The sequence below is a fragment of the Phyllostomus hastatus genome, unplaced genomic scaffold (genome assembly GCF_019186645.2).
Source record: "Phyllostomus hastatus isolate PE091 unplaced genomic scaffold, TTU_PhHast_1.1 phas_contig_86, whole genome shotgun sequence".
NCBI classification, from domain to species: Eukaryota; Metazoa; Chordata; class Mammalia; order Chiroptera; family Phyllostomidae; genus Phyllostomus; species Phyllostomus hastatus.
In genome coordinates, this window is record NW_025333977.1 from 69,561,121 (window position 1) to 69,574,371 (window position 13,251).

General features: G+C 38.1%; 1 protein-coding gene across 3 annotated transcripts in view; it reads right to left on the reverse strand.

Moving 5' to 3' along the window:
- The window catches only part of COL8A1 (collagen type VIII alpha 1 chain), a 158,235-nt gene that overhangs the window by 49,717 nt on the left and 95,267 nt on the right, over positions 1 to 13,251 (reverse strand). For all 3 annotated transcript variants that reach the window (XM_045851956.1, XM_045851954.1, XM_045851955.1), the window contains one exon: positions 11,195 to 11,312. The gene's annotated coding sequence lies outside the window, so the exon portion shown is untranslated. The remainder of the gene's footprint in view (positions 1 to 11,194; positions 11,313 to 13,251) is intronic.

Consider the following 13,251-nt stretch of genomic DNA (forward strand, 5'->3'; position numbering starts at 1 on the left):
AGAGAGAGAGAGAGAGAGGAAGGGAGAGAGAGAAACATCTATCAGTTGCATTTATACATGCTCCAACCAGGGACCAAACCTACAAACCGTGCATGTGCCCTGACCAGGAATCAAACCTACGACCTTTGGATTTACAGGACAATGCTCCAACCAACTGAGCCACACTGGCCAGAACCTACTAGTACTTTTGTTTGATAAGTATCATGTAGTATTTGGTTTATTGAGTTAAGAGATGGTCTGGTAACTGAGAAGTCTTAAATGAGTAGCTAAAAGAATAAGCAGGACCAGGGTTTTAAACACAAGGAATCTCAGGTGAAAGAATTCTGGAGTGAGGGAGGTTGGATCTCAGCCCACCAGCAAAGATGTGACTTTTCTTCAGAAGTCCTTTGTTGAGGATCCTTGAGGAGGCAGAACAGGCAGGGGTGCAGAGCTCAGGTGCACAGACCAAGTGAGGCATCCAAGAAGAGAAGTGAAACATAGACCTCCCGGTTGGAAGTCTTCACTTCTCTGCAAACTCCGTGAGTGTTATTATTTACTGCTAGCACTTCTGGGCAATAGACCAGGAGATCAAATCTGCTGTCCTACTTCTGGTCAAGATGGAGGCATAGGTACTTGCATCCTCCCACAATCACATCAAAACTACAAATAAACTACAGAACAACCATCATTCATAATTGCCTAGAATCAAGCTGAATGGAATTCCTACAAGTAGGGATTTCAAGAAAAAGCCACACTGAGACTGGTAGGAGGGGTAAAGATGCAGAATGGGCTGGTCCCACATCCATGTGTGACAGATAAAAATCGGGAGGGACATCTTGCCCACAGAGGTTCCTCTGTAGGAGCAAGAGGTCCCAGCCCCATACCAGACCCCCCATCCCAGGGTTCCAGTGCCAGGAAAACAAAGTCCCATAACTTCTGGCTATAAAAACCAGTAGGGATTGAGACTGGGGGAGAGGAAGGGCTTTTAAAGTCCAAGAGAATTCCTCTTAAAAGGCAAGCACAAAGACTTACTCCCTCTGAGCTCCAGTACTGGAGCAGCAGCTTAAAGGACCCAGGGACACATAGGGAAGAACTGAATTGTCTGGCATCAGGGTAAGAGGTGGGGAGGCAGCTTTCTGCTAGACACAAGTTCTGGCAGAGGCCATTGTTCCTTTACTGAGACACCCCACACCCAGAGCTGGCAGGAAGGTGGCATATCTGAGTCTTCATCAAACTGGTTAACACTATTTGCTCATCTCTGGTGATTCCCTGACATCTCATCCTATCCAATTTTTGGGCCCACCCAAACTTTTTCCAGTGACTTTTCCATAGAAATGGCCTATCTTGGCTCATGCTTCAGACTTTCCTAAAATCTCTCAAACAAGCAGCATCTGGTCTCAGCATGCTCCGTACCTCTCGCTAAGTGGCCCCAGGCCTGGCACTAATAGCAGCCAGTCTTGGTTTATAGCTTGGCCTTGCTTGGCTGCCTCCAAGCCTAGCACCAGTATTGGCCATCTGAAAATCACTTTTAGTTCATGGCAGTGGCCCTGAACAGAACACAGGTAGTGGCTGACCTTGGCTTACACCTCCCGGGAGGCCTCTGAGCCAGCATACCCAATGGACAGCTTCAGACCATGTCAAAGCACCACTCAACTACTCCTACAAGGAAAATACTCAAAGGGTGAACTCAGTGGGCACCAGAGCTCTGCTGAAGTAAGTCCTGCTCTGTGGGATGGGCCTCTGCACAGCTGATTCTCTATGGTGGCTGGTGGTTGCTCCCAGTCATTGCAGCTGATCAGCGTGGTGATAAATCCCTTCCATTGATGTGCCAACAGCAATCAAGGCTCAACCACAAAAAGAGGGTACACGGGGCCCACAAGGGGTCACACCTACAGTGCCCAGCCACTGTACCCTACAGAACACCTACCACATAAGGCCACTCTACCAGGCCCAGGAGACATAGCAGCTCTACCTAATACATAGAAACCAAAACAGGGAGGCTGCCAAAATGAGAAGACAAAGAAACACAGCTTAAATGAAAGAACACAACAAAACTGCAGAAAATGAGTGAAGCAAAATGGAGTCAAGCATGAACCAGATGCAGAGTTCAAAACAGTGGTTATAAGGATGCTCAATGATCTCAGTGAGAACTTCAGCAAAGAGAAAACATGAAAACAGAAGTGGTAAAACAGAAGTCAGAAATGAAGACTACATTAGCTGAAATGAGAATACTGTAATGGGTATCAACAATGGAATAGATAAAACAGAGGATCAGATAAAGGATTTGAAGGATAAGGAAGCAGAAAATACCCAATTAGAACAGCAAAAAGAAAACAGAATCCAAAAATACGAAGGTAGCCTAAGAAGCCTCTGGGACAATTTCAAGCATACCAACATTCGCATGATAGGGTTGCCAGAGAGAGAAGACAGCAAGAAATTGAAAACGTTTTTGAAAAAAGTAACGTTTTCTTAGGGACAGAAAACTTCCCTAACCTGATGAAGGAAATAGACATGCAAGTCCAGGAAGCACAGAGTCCCAAACAAGATGAACCTAAGCAGGCCGACAACAAGACACATCATAATTGAAATGCCAAAGGTCAGAGATAAAGAGAGCATCTTAAATGCAGCATGAGAAAAGCAGTTAGTTACCTACAAGGGAGCTACCGCAAGACTGTTAGCTGAGTACTCAACAGAAACTTTGCAGGCCAGAAGGGAGTGGCAAGGAATATTCAAAGTGATAGAAAGCAATGAACTACAACCACAATTACCCAACAAAGCTATCATTTAGAGTGGAAGGACATAAAAAGAGCTTCCCAGACAAGAAAAATCTGAAGGAGTTCATCACCACCAAAGTTTTGTTTTAGTATTACTTGAAATGTTAAAGAGTCTTTTTTAAGAAAAGGAAGAAAAAAATATGAACAATAAAATGGCAATGTATGAATATCTATCAATAACTGAATCTAAAACAGAAAGTAAACAAACAAGCAGAACAGAAATAGACTCATAGATAAGGAGAACATTCTGAAGGTGGGAGGGGTTTGTGGGGGTGGATGAAAAGGTGAAGGTATTAAGAATTAAAAACTGGTTGTTACAGAATAGTCACAGGGATGTAACATACAGCATATGGAATATAGTCAATAATATTCTAGTAACTATGTATGGTGTCAGATGGGTAGGAGATTTATCCAGCTGGTCACTTAGTAAGTTATATAATGTTTAATCACTCAGGTGTGCACCTGAAACTAATATAATATTGTATGTCAACTGGAATAAAAAAATAAAAAATGATTTAAAGATAAAAAATAAACTAAAGTAGAAAAAAAACCCTGTTCCCCTAGCTTCTTTCCCACATTGCAGGACATTTGAGGAAAAGCCACATGGTCACAGCCCATTGTCTCCCTCTGTGCTGTTGTGACCACAGTCACTGGGTAACTTGAGCAGTTACTCTGAAATTCAGTCTGGCTCTAAGGAACTCCGAAACCCTGTAAACTACATTTTCAGTTTTTCTACTTTATAGATGAAGAAAGTAGAGCCCAGAGAGGTTAAGCAACTTGTCCAAGGTTACACAGCAAGTTGGAAGTTGATTACAAGCTAGCATTCCTTTTGTTTCATCATGGTCTTTGTGTGCAGGTAGAAACATCTCCTTATTGCACATGGGTTGACGTCACTTGGAAGAGTCAGAGAAGATTAATTGCTTTAGTTTGTATTTCATAACATTTTTCAGACCCATTCTTGGAACTGATGACTGTTCACAGGTGTCAGTTATTTCAGTAACCATTTAATTAGTTAATTAATTATTTCTTTTTAACGATTTTATTTATTTATTTTTAGAGAGAGGGGAAGAGAAGGAGAGAAACATCAATGTGTGGTTGCCCCTGACTGGGGACCTGGTCCGCAACCCAAGCATGTGCTCTACCTGGGAATTGAACTGGTGACCCTTTGGTTTGCAGGCCGGCACTCAATCCACTGAGCCACACCAGCCAGGGCAATTTTTATTTTTAAAAAAGATTTTATTGTTTATGCTACCATAGTCGTCCCAGTTTCTCCCACTTTGTCCTCCTCCACCCAGCTACCCTTCCCTCAGGTGACCCCACACTGTTGTCCATGTCCATGGGTCACATGTATATGTTTTGACTAATTACTTCACTTTCTTTTAATCAGTCCCCGCCTTCCACTGCCCTCTTACAGCTGTCAGTCTGTTCCATGTTTCTAGACCTCTGATTCTATTTCACTGGCTAGTTTATTTTGTTCATTAGATTCCACATATACGTTAGATCATATGGTATTTGTCTTTCATGTTTCATCAACTATTTTAGATTCTGATGTAAGAGGCTGATTGGAGTAATATCTCTTCAGGAGCTGTCTGGGTTCAATTTTAGCTCTACCAATTTATTGGCTGGGAAACCTCAGGTGTGTTTCTTAGCTTCTTTGTATATTTGTAGTTATATTTCGTGTCTGTGAAATGGGGATAATAATTGTATCTATTTTATTGGGTTGCTGTGACTAAGTGACCATATATGAAGTATTAGAACAGTGCCTAGAAAGTGACATATATGCATTTATTTGTATAGTACTTAGACATCAATGCACATAAGACTAGAATATATTAGAGCTTACTCAAGAATTCTCATCTTGAAAGTAGTTTTGTAAAAAAATGTTTCCAAATGAAAGCATCATTTCATTCTGTAATCTCTAGTGCAGTAACTCAAATCTGTCACTAGATGGCAATTGTGATCCATTGGGACTTCAGCTGCCACAGGTTGTAGCTGAGCTTGGTGAATTCAGGCTATCCCTTCCCCACAAAGTGACCTTTAAACAAAACTGTTATGGTCTGCAGGTCAGCAAAGTTAGTCTTCTGTGGCTGCTCTTGGGACTCACCCACATGCGCCCAATTCTGCTGAGGGCAGTCCTGCAGAACCCTGGGTTTTACCTGACTACCTTTTATCGTGAATTTGCGTATCAAGCATGCTGATGTCAGGTGGCCAGAGGGCTCCAGTCCTGTGTTAAGATTAACCAATGGTTCTGGAAGTGTGGCTCCTCCAACCCCAGTATACCTGGGAACTTGTTAAAAATGTGGAACCAGTGTTTAACAAGCCCTCCTGATGGCTGTGTGTGAAAAGTGGCGAGGAAAGCTCCTTTCAATTATTCGGTTCACTGAAGGAAGGAAGCTGAGTAATGAGCGAGTCATCTGGTCTGAAATCATGGGCTTTGTTATATTTTTGATATTTACTTCATACACATTCACTATGAATGTGCTCTTCATATACTGTATGAATATCAGTCAATATTAGTATATTTCTTCCTTGCACAGCAGTATTCAGAACCAAATTAAAATTCAAATTATAGTTCTGATAGGATTTGAGATACCTAGCCCTTTCCTAGGGAAGCTTCCAGAATTCCTGGAAAAATAACTTTTCTGTTCCTTAATTTTCTCGTCTGAAAAATGTCAGTAGTGGATGAGATAATTTAGAAAGCCCCCATCAGCTCTGACAGTCTGTGGCTTTATGATTTAATGACCGAATGGCATAAATAACTCACTTCTAAGCTGACTTTACAGCCAAATGCTAGTGTTGTTTCCATAAAAGAAGTTATCAGATGAAATGTTTCTCCATGCATTTTTAAGTGGGATGCCTAAAAAAGCTCTATAGTTTACTTTTTAGGATCACTAAGACTCAACCCAGCTCAAAGATGTTATTATATGATATATTCCGACGTGAAATTGTACACATCTCAGAGGCGAAGACTAAGGCCAGTTTTAAGCAGACTCCATTAGATATGATTGATGCCTAGGTTTGTTTTAAGGTAGGTGCACTTTACATACTGCTCTGCTTTTCTCATTGCTCCAGTGGTAACTGGGCTTTAAGAGCTCATGTTACAACCTTGATTTTTACTTTCATGTTTACACCTGAGGGTAAAACTGCTTTCTTAAGAAAATCTAAGAAAACCAATAATCTAAGTTTCACCTTCCTTATCTAGAGACCTTGAATAGTAGAGGTTGATTTATCTTGAATCAAAGGTCAATAGCTCCTGAAAAGAAGAACCTATAAAAATACTGTTATTTTAAAAATTTATGATAGAGAACAAAATTTGCATTTTACTCCCCCCAGATGATCTTTGCCTTTCTCATTTGCAAACAATTTTAGAGTTGATTAGGATAATTTTCTTTTTACTTATTACAAAAGCAATGCATGTTTATTCTGGAATTATTACAGAAAAGTATAAATAATGACGTAGAAATATCTAAAATTCTGCCAACTGAAGTCAGCTATTGTTAATATTTTTCTTTTTATTTTATTTTAGGTAAGCATGAACATTAAGAAATTGGCAACAAATTACATGTTATAATGTTAAATCTTCTTTTAAAAATAGTTTATATACACAAGTTTAATCTCTATCTTCAAAGATAATATTAATGTACAGAAATTTACAAAACCCTTCACTATTTTGTGATTTTCAGTGTCATTCTGATTTAGGTCCCCTTTTTGTTTGTTGGTTTTCATCCCTCATTTTTTGCAGAAAAGATTTAAGGTAACTGCAGTCCACTTTCCTCCAACTGGATATAATATACAGAGAAGAGGAAGCCTCTGAAATTCATACTACATGAATACATACATATTTTTGTAGTAGTAGTAGTAGTGTGTGTGTTGAGACTTTTGCTCTATAAACAATGGGTAACTTTAACATGCTGGGGAATGATGCTATAAAAGAATTCTATTGTAACATGAAACCTTTGAGAAAGTGAAGAGTAACTCCTTCATATAGCCTTGTTTATAAAGATGCATTGTTCAAAACCATATTCACAAGCCTACTGATAAGTGCACTCTTACAGGGCAGAGCTCTGGTCTTGCTGTCTGATATTCCTTTTGTGTCTGCAACTGTTCCCGGTCCGCTGTATTTGCTAGGTGAACACTTGTGTAGTTGAAGTGAAAGAAACAAAACAGTTCCAAATATTCTATTACTGCCATGATAGGTTGCATTCTGATCTCAAACAGCATTGATGTAGGAGACAATGATGGTTAAGAGCTTCGGTTCTGCTCCCTGTTGTTAAGGCTTTAAATAAGATAAGTTGGCCTACTTGTTTGCATAGTGCTTAGGCTCAGATAGTAAATGCTAAATAGATACTAGCTTTTAGTGATCTGGGGTATTTGTTACTATTTTTTTCTTCTTAAAAAGAACCCATTTTTTTCTAAGGATTTTCACTTAGATTTTCCATAACAAGAATAAAGTACTTCTTTAGGAATTACACATAAAGTATACTAAAGAGTTGGTAGGGGAAATAAAATATGCTATATTTTATAATAAATTTATATATAACTATTATTTCAAATTGCCTATATTACCTAATAGTCTAACATCTCATTCATTCATAATGTGTAGTGGGACTTATTTTAAAACAAAGTGTGCTACAGAGCCATAAATATAATTTATAGTCCTTTCCATGGTGCTTTTACTGTAAGCCAAAGCATTTGACAAGTACAACATGACCCCTTTCAGTGAACGAGCAATTTGAGGCATTGATGAATGAAGTCTGAGATTTCCTCCGGATGTGGCAAATGTGTGAGAATGACTGAATTACTGCTGCTAATGTACACTGCTCTGTGTTTGACAGGGTCTTTGGAAATCTGTCTCAGACACATCAAGACAGGTGCACAAATAGGTCCTGTGCTGTGAAACCCGTCAGTGGGCTGCGAACAATGGAATCCTCTAGTCCAGCACTGTCCAGTAGAATCAGTGTAAGCCACACATGTGACTTCCTATTTTCCAGTGGCCAGATTTAAAAAGTTAAAGGAAACAAGTGGAATTAATTTTAATAATATATTTCATTTAACTCAAGATGCCTGAAGTTTGCATATTTTAACATGCAAATGATATAAAATATTAATGAGACATTTCATGTCCTTTTCATTCAAAGTCTTAGAGATCCTGCTTGGATTCTATCCTCACAGTTCATCTCAGCACATGAGCCACATTTCAAGGGCTCTGTCACCACTTGGGACCCTCCACTACCATATTGGACAGCACAGCTCTAGTCATTCCCACTGTCAAGGCACCAGAGGGCAGCAGTGTGGTGCAGAGAAAAAAAGACAAAGACTAACTTGGAATCATAACATATGTCTGTTCCTGGCTCTGACATTTCATATTGACGTGGCTGTGAACAAGTGATTTAGTTTCTCTGGGTCTCAAATTCCTACTCTGTATAATGGAGCTTGTTAATAACTGCCATACTCCTCATAGGAGACTGCAGGAAAGATTAAATAAGATATTATATGTGAAAGTGCTCTTTTAGATCATAAAAGCACCATACACATGTAAGGCATTATTACCCTTTTTTTGTAGATTTACTGTCATGACTTGCCTGAGGCCACATTCCAAGTTGGTAGGAGAATCAAGGATAGAATCTGGGGCTTCTGACTTCCAGCCATCTGCTTCAACTAAAGCCTGTTCATGCCAAGCTGGCTTAAAAAAATTAAAAAGCAAAAAAAAAAAACAACAAACAACAACAAAAAAACCCCCAACCTGCCTCCCAAACCCCAAATGCTTTTTATAAAAAGAAAATGAAGGAAGAGAGTGGCAGTGAAGAGTAAATTCCATATTGAATAGTTTGGGTCTCTTGGCCACTGTTATAATATTCTACAGTAAAACTACACATACAGGGTATTTATATACCTATATATCAGAACTACAACTATCAAGGATTGGACTTTATTGCTGTCATATAACATAAAACCTCACATTCTTCAAAGTTTCAAACAACTTCTAAATTGGACTATGGTTTCCCTACTCTATTTATCTCCAAAATATGGTACAACCACAAGAAAGCCCTTCCGCAGTGGGTTTGATTAATAAAACAGATATGGATCAACTCAGCAGGTTTTCCATGGATTATTTTTGGTTACAGATGTAGTTCATTAATTCCCATGTATGAGATACCACCTTTCTAGTGTGAATCCAAGAGATGCGTTAATCTTGAACAGAAAGTGAGAATAACATAGTTCAATCTATATTTGTGCTTACTGTATACATTTATGCTTAATGTATAGGGCACATTAGATATTTTGATGAGTAAAAGGAGTTTGTTTCTATGGTGATCGTCACTAAGAGATATTTATTTAACTTGAAGAAAATATAGGCTATGCCTACCAAAATGTATATGTTATGTGATTCAGGAATCCATATTTTCAGGAAGTAAAAAGATAATCAGAAAGGAAATTCTAGATTATTCAAAAAAAATTTTAAAAGCCCCATCCTTTACTCTTTGGAGGGCACACAGAAGATGAGTTATCACGGCCCATCTCTGTTTTTCCTAACTGTAACTCTATCATGGTTTTCATATTTAAATTTTCTGAGCCATTTTCTACATTCATTGCAAATGAATTTCTTCACAGATCTTAAAAATCACATAAAATATTTAGAGTTTTATACTGTGTGAAATTAAGCATGAGGCAAGTTTATTTTCACTGAAAGTTGATGACCATATCGAATACATATAACTGTTATTTTCATTGCTGTTGACCATTGAATGAAATATTTTATTGAATAAACTTTACATTTTATTGCTTTTGCACCCCAGTTTGAAATCAAGGCTTAATTTTTAAAAAGTCTAATAAATGTATTTTTGATATTTTCACCGTAACTTTACAAGCAATTTCTCTCCTCTGCTTTATAATAACCACCTTCTGCATTTTTATGATTTAGTTTAACATTACTATTGTAATTTTTTATTGAGCCCATCAGTGCCCTTGGCAGCAAGATTTTGTTACCAAGAATCCAGAAGCTGGGCTGCCGTTGTTGCCATGATTACAAAGTTTCACTGGATTGGGTTCAGAGCCTCACCCTGACCTCGGGGCTGTAACCAGAGTCTTGACTCTTTCATCAGCGTCCCCAACATGTATGATAGGTTTGGGTTTTCTAACCTGTTGCTTAAATGAGCATATATTTTTTAATACAATGGTTTTGCATTATAAATATTGTATTTGATTAACATCTGGCCTTGATGAAATCCAGGCAAAACAATTAGTGGTACCTGTAGTAAAAATGTGATACCTTAGGAGAGTTATTAACATGTTTGAATTTCTCTGGGACCTCAGAACGGACTCGTTACAGACCGGATGTGGTCGTGCGGCGTTAACTGCAGGGCTTCGCGCTGTGCTTTTCCGTTTTGTTCAAGAGCACCTCCAGCAAGAACAGAAAAATCTGAGGAATCTTAACTATTCATTATTTAAACTACTAAATAAAATTAAATAGGCTATAAAAAGTCATTGTACTATTAAATATTAGGAAATATTGACTTGTGTGTCCAAAAGTTACACTTAAAACCAGGCAATAGTAATCAGCATAAGAAGGCTGTGGACACTATGAGATAATGTCTACTTGTCAGAAATGGATGGTATTTTTTTTTACATCGAAGTAAAAAGTTAATGATGTATTTCATACTTTAATTGCTTCTACTGAGAGATCAATTAAGGGATAAGAGATTCTGGTATACTGTTATTATTTTTCACTGTGAATGTATTCAGTAACATGTGAATAAAACTGTATTTGTTATATCACACTCCGTTTCATATTTCCTAGGCTTCCTTTAGGAAAATTTAGTACACGCCACTGCAGTCATCTGAAAGGAATCATTTCTTCATTACAACTCATAACTTAAAACTATAAAATATCAGCCAGAAAAAAAATGGCCCAATTAAGAGAAATTTGATAATGGTAGAAAAGCACATATAAATATGACTAGGAGATGATAAGATTATTTTAATTTTCCCATTTGCACTTGAATTATTTATTTTACAAATCTCCAGATCTTTTATTACTTAAAACCCTCTGCTGAATCATGAAAAGCAGCTTAAGTTAGCAATTTTCCTCTGCAAAATCTAGCTGCTAGCATCTGGTGAACACTTGGATAACCTAGTCAGGGCCTATGGAAATAATTATTTTAAGACTCTATTCAACATGCCTGGACTTAAAAAACCAGCTAGAATCACACTCTGCACATGTATTTTGCTGTCACGGATTTGAAAAGCTGGCATTAGCAGCAATAGTCTGTAGGCTGTTGCAGTGGTGGAGATGGTGATAGGAGATAGGAACTGCAGGCAGGCTGGATCCTCCAGTGTCTGCCAAACGCCCCTGGGCTTCCCCCAGCGCCTTCCGTGGCCACTTCCCCTGTGGACCAGGCGGACAGGCCGCTGCGCAGCCCTCCATCGCTTCGCACACTTACATTTAGACGTGGCTGCCTGTGGAATCAGGACCAGCGTCCTAGCTCGTGCCTTTCTGTGGCACGCCCGGGGCTGGTTTCTGTCTCTTCACCAGATGCTGCTGCACGTCCGTAACAGCGACTGAAGGAGGAAAAAAAAGGATACTTTTACTCAGCGATTTTCAACTACTGTGCCGCAAATTGTTTAAAACATGAAATACCTGACTACTTAGTCAGGGACACTGGCCTCTTTTCCCTCAAACTGTCAAATAAAAAAATGACAACAGCCAACACAATAATAGCTGTCTGGTGTAAATGAATCAAAATTATACCTTTTTTTTGGCCAGATAGGACAAAAATATGTTTTCTTGGTGTGCCACAGAATTTTAGTAATTCGTTTATGTGTGCCATGAGATGAAAAAGTTTGAAAGTAGCTGCTTTTAGTCAATTGGAAAGACAACAAGAAGCTGAATTATCAAAGTGTATTGTTTTTGGATCTTAAGACAAATTACATAATAGGAATGATTTTACTTCAGTAAAAAACACTATTATTTGCCAAGATTTAAATGCACATTTAGGAAATATTAGGGATCTTTGTACGCTGATTAGGACAGAGAATTTTTTTTAGTGTTTCTATATATGCAAATATACACTTATTTGTTTTTACATATACACTATATATATAGTTTATGTTCAAATAAACAATTTATTGCCTATCTTTATTGCCATTCATGGTTATTTGATGTGCTAAGTTCTCACTAAAATAACTGCTATTAGTACAGATTTGAGATAACTGAGAATGGATTTGGGCATTGGCTATAGAGGAAGCAAATTTATGAGGAAGTTATGCCTCAGGGAGAAAAGTTCGGTTTATTTTAGAAAAGTGAGCTCTTCCAGCAACACATTTGTCATCAATTTGTATACAAGTGATTGAGCTAAAAATTATTCTTAGTTATTTATCAAATCAGGTCTGATAGGGCTTTACCTGGAAACACTTTTAGGGTTTTGTTTGAGTTTTTTGTGTAATTTTATTGAAGATACTTTATGAATCTTTATACACTTTGATAATTCAGCTTCTTGTTGTCTTTCCAACTGACTAAAAGCAGCTACTTTCAAACTTTCATCCATAATTTAGGCTTTTTACAAACTGTATGGGACTTATTCCCACTTAAACTGAGTTTCAGAAATTTAACTGTGTTTTAGATTAGAAATACTTTATTTCGTTTTGTTATATTTCATAGAAACTTGTTTAGGAACTATTATCAACATTTGTTATTCAAAAAAGATTAAATAGGAACAACTTCAGACATTTAGATAAACAAAAAGATTTGAAAGCTAAGCTTGATTGATTAGAAAATAATTGCAGAATTGGATATCCCATTTAGAATTTCTGCAATGCTATATGAGTGATACACTCTAGACCAGTACTAGTCAATACAACTTCCTGTGACAGTGAGGATGCCCTGTATTTGCACTGTTCACCATGGTGGCCACCAGCCATGTGTGGCCACTGAGCATGTGAAGTGTGGTTAGTGCAAATGTGGAGCTGAATTTGTAGTTTTATTTAATTTTAATTATCTTGAATTTAAATACACACTTGTGGCTAGTGTATTTATTAGAAATTATAGTTCCTAGAGTTTATCTGCATTCTGTATTCAATGTGAAATAAAGAAGTACTTTAATGTCCTCTAGGTGCTAAGTGTCTATAAAGCATGATTGTCCCCAGAACACAAGGCCCAGGCTCCGCGACGTGGCCTTCCGGAGGGAGCCCTTGCAGCATGTGCTCAGGCCCAAAGGTGGAAACAGTGGGTTGTGAACTTTGGCTCAACTTGTGGATATTCAGACGTTAAGTTTGGGTTAGACCTAGGTGGTGTGAGAACCTTTTGTCTCTGGAAAGACATGGGCTCTCAAATCATCTCCAGTAATAAAGTTCGATGACAGTAAGTGAACTCAAGGACTTGATTTTTCCAGCCAATTTCTTGTAAGGTATGACTGACAGGTCATAGAGACAGATATGAACATAGCTATCTCCATGAAAAAGAATCTCTGGATTCAGCCTGGATAGCAGACGTAGGCTGAAA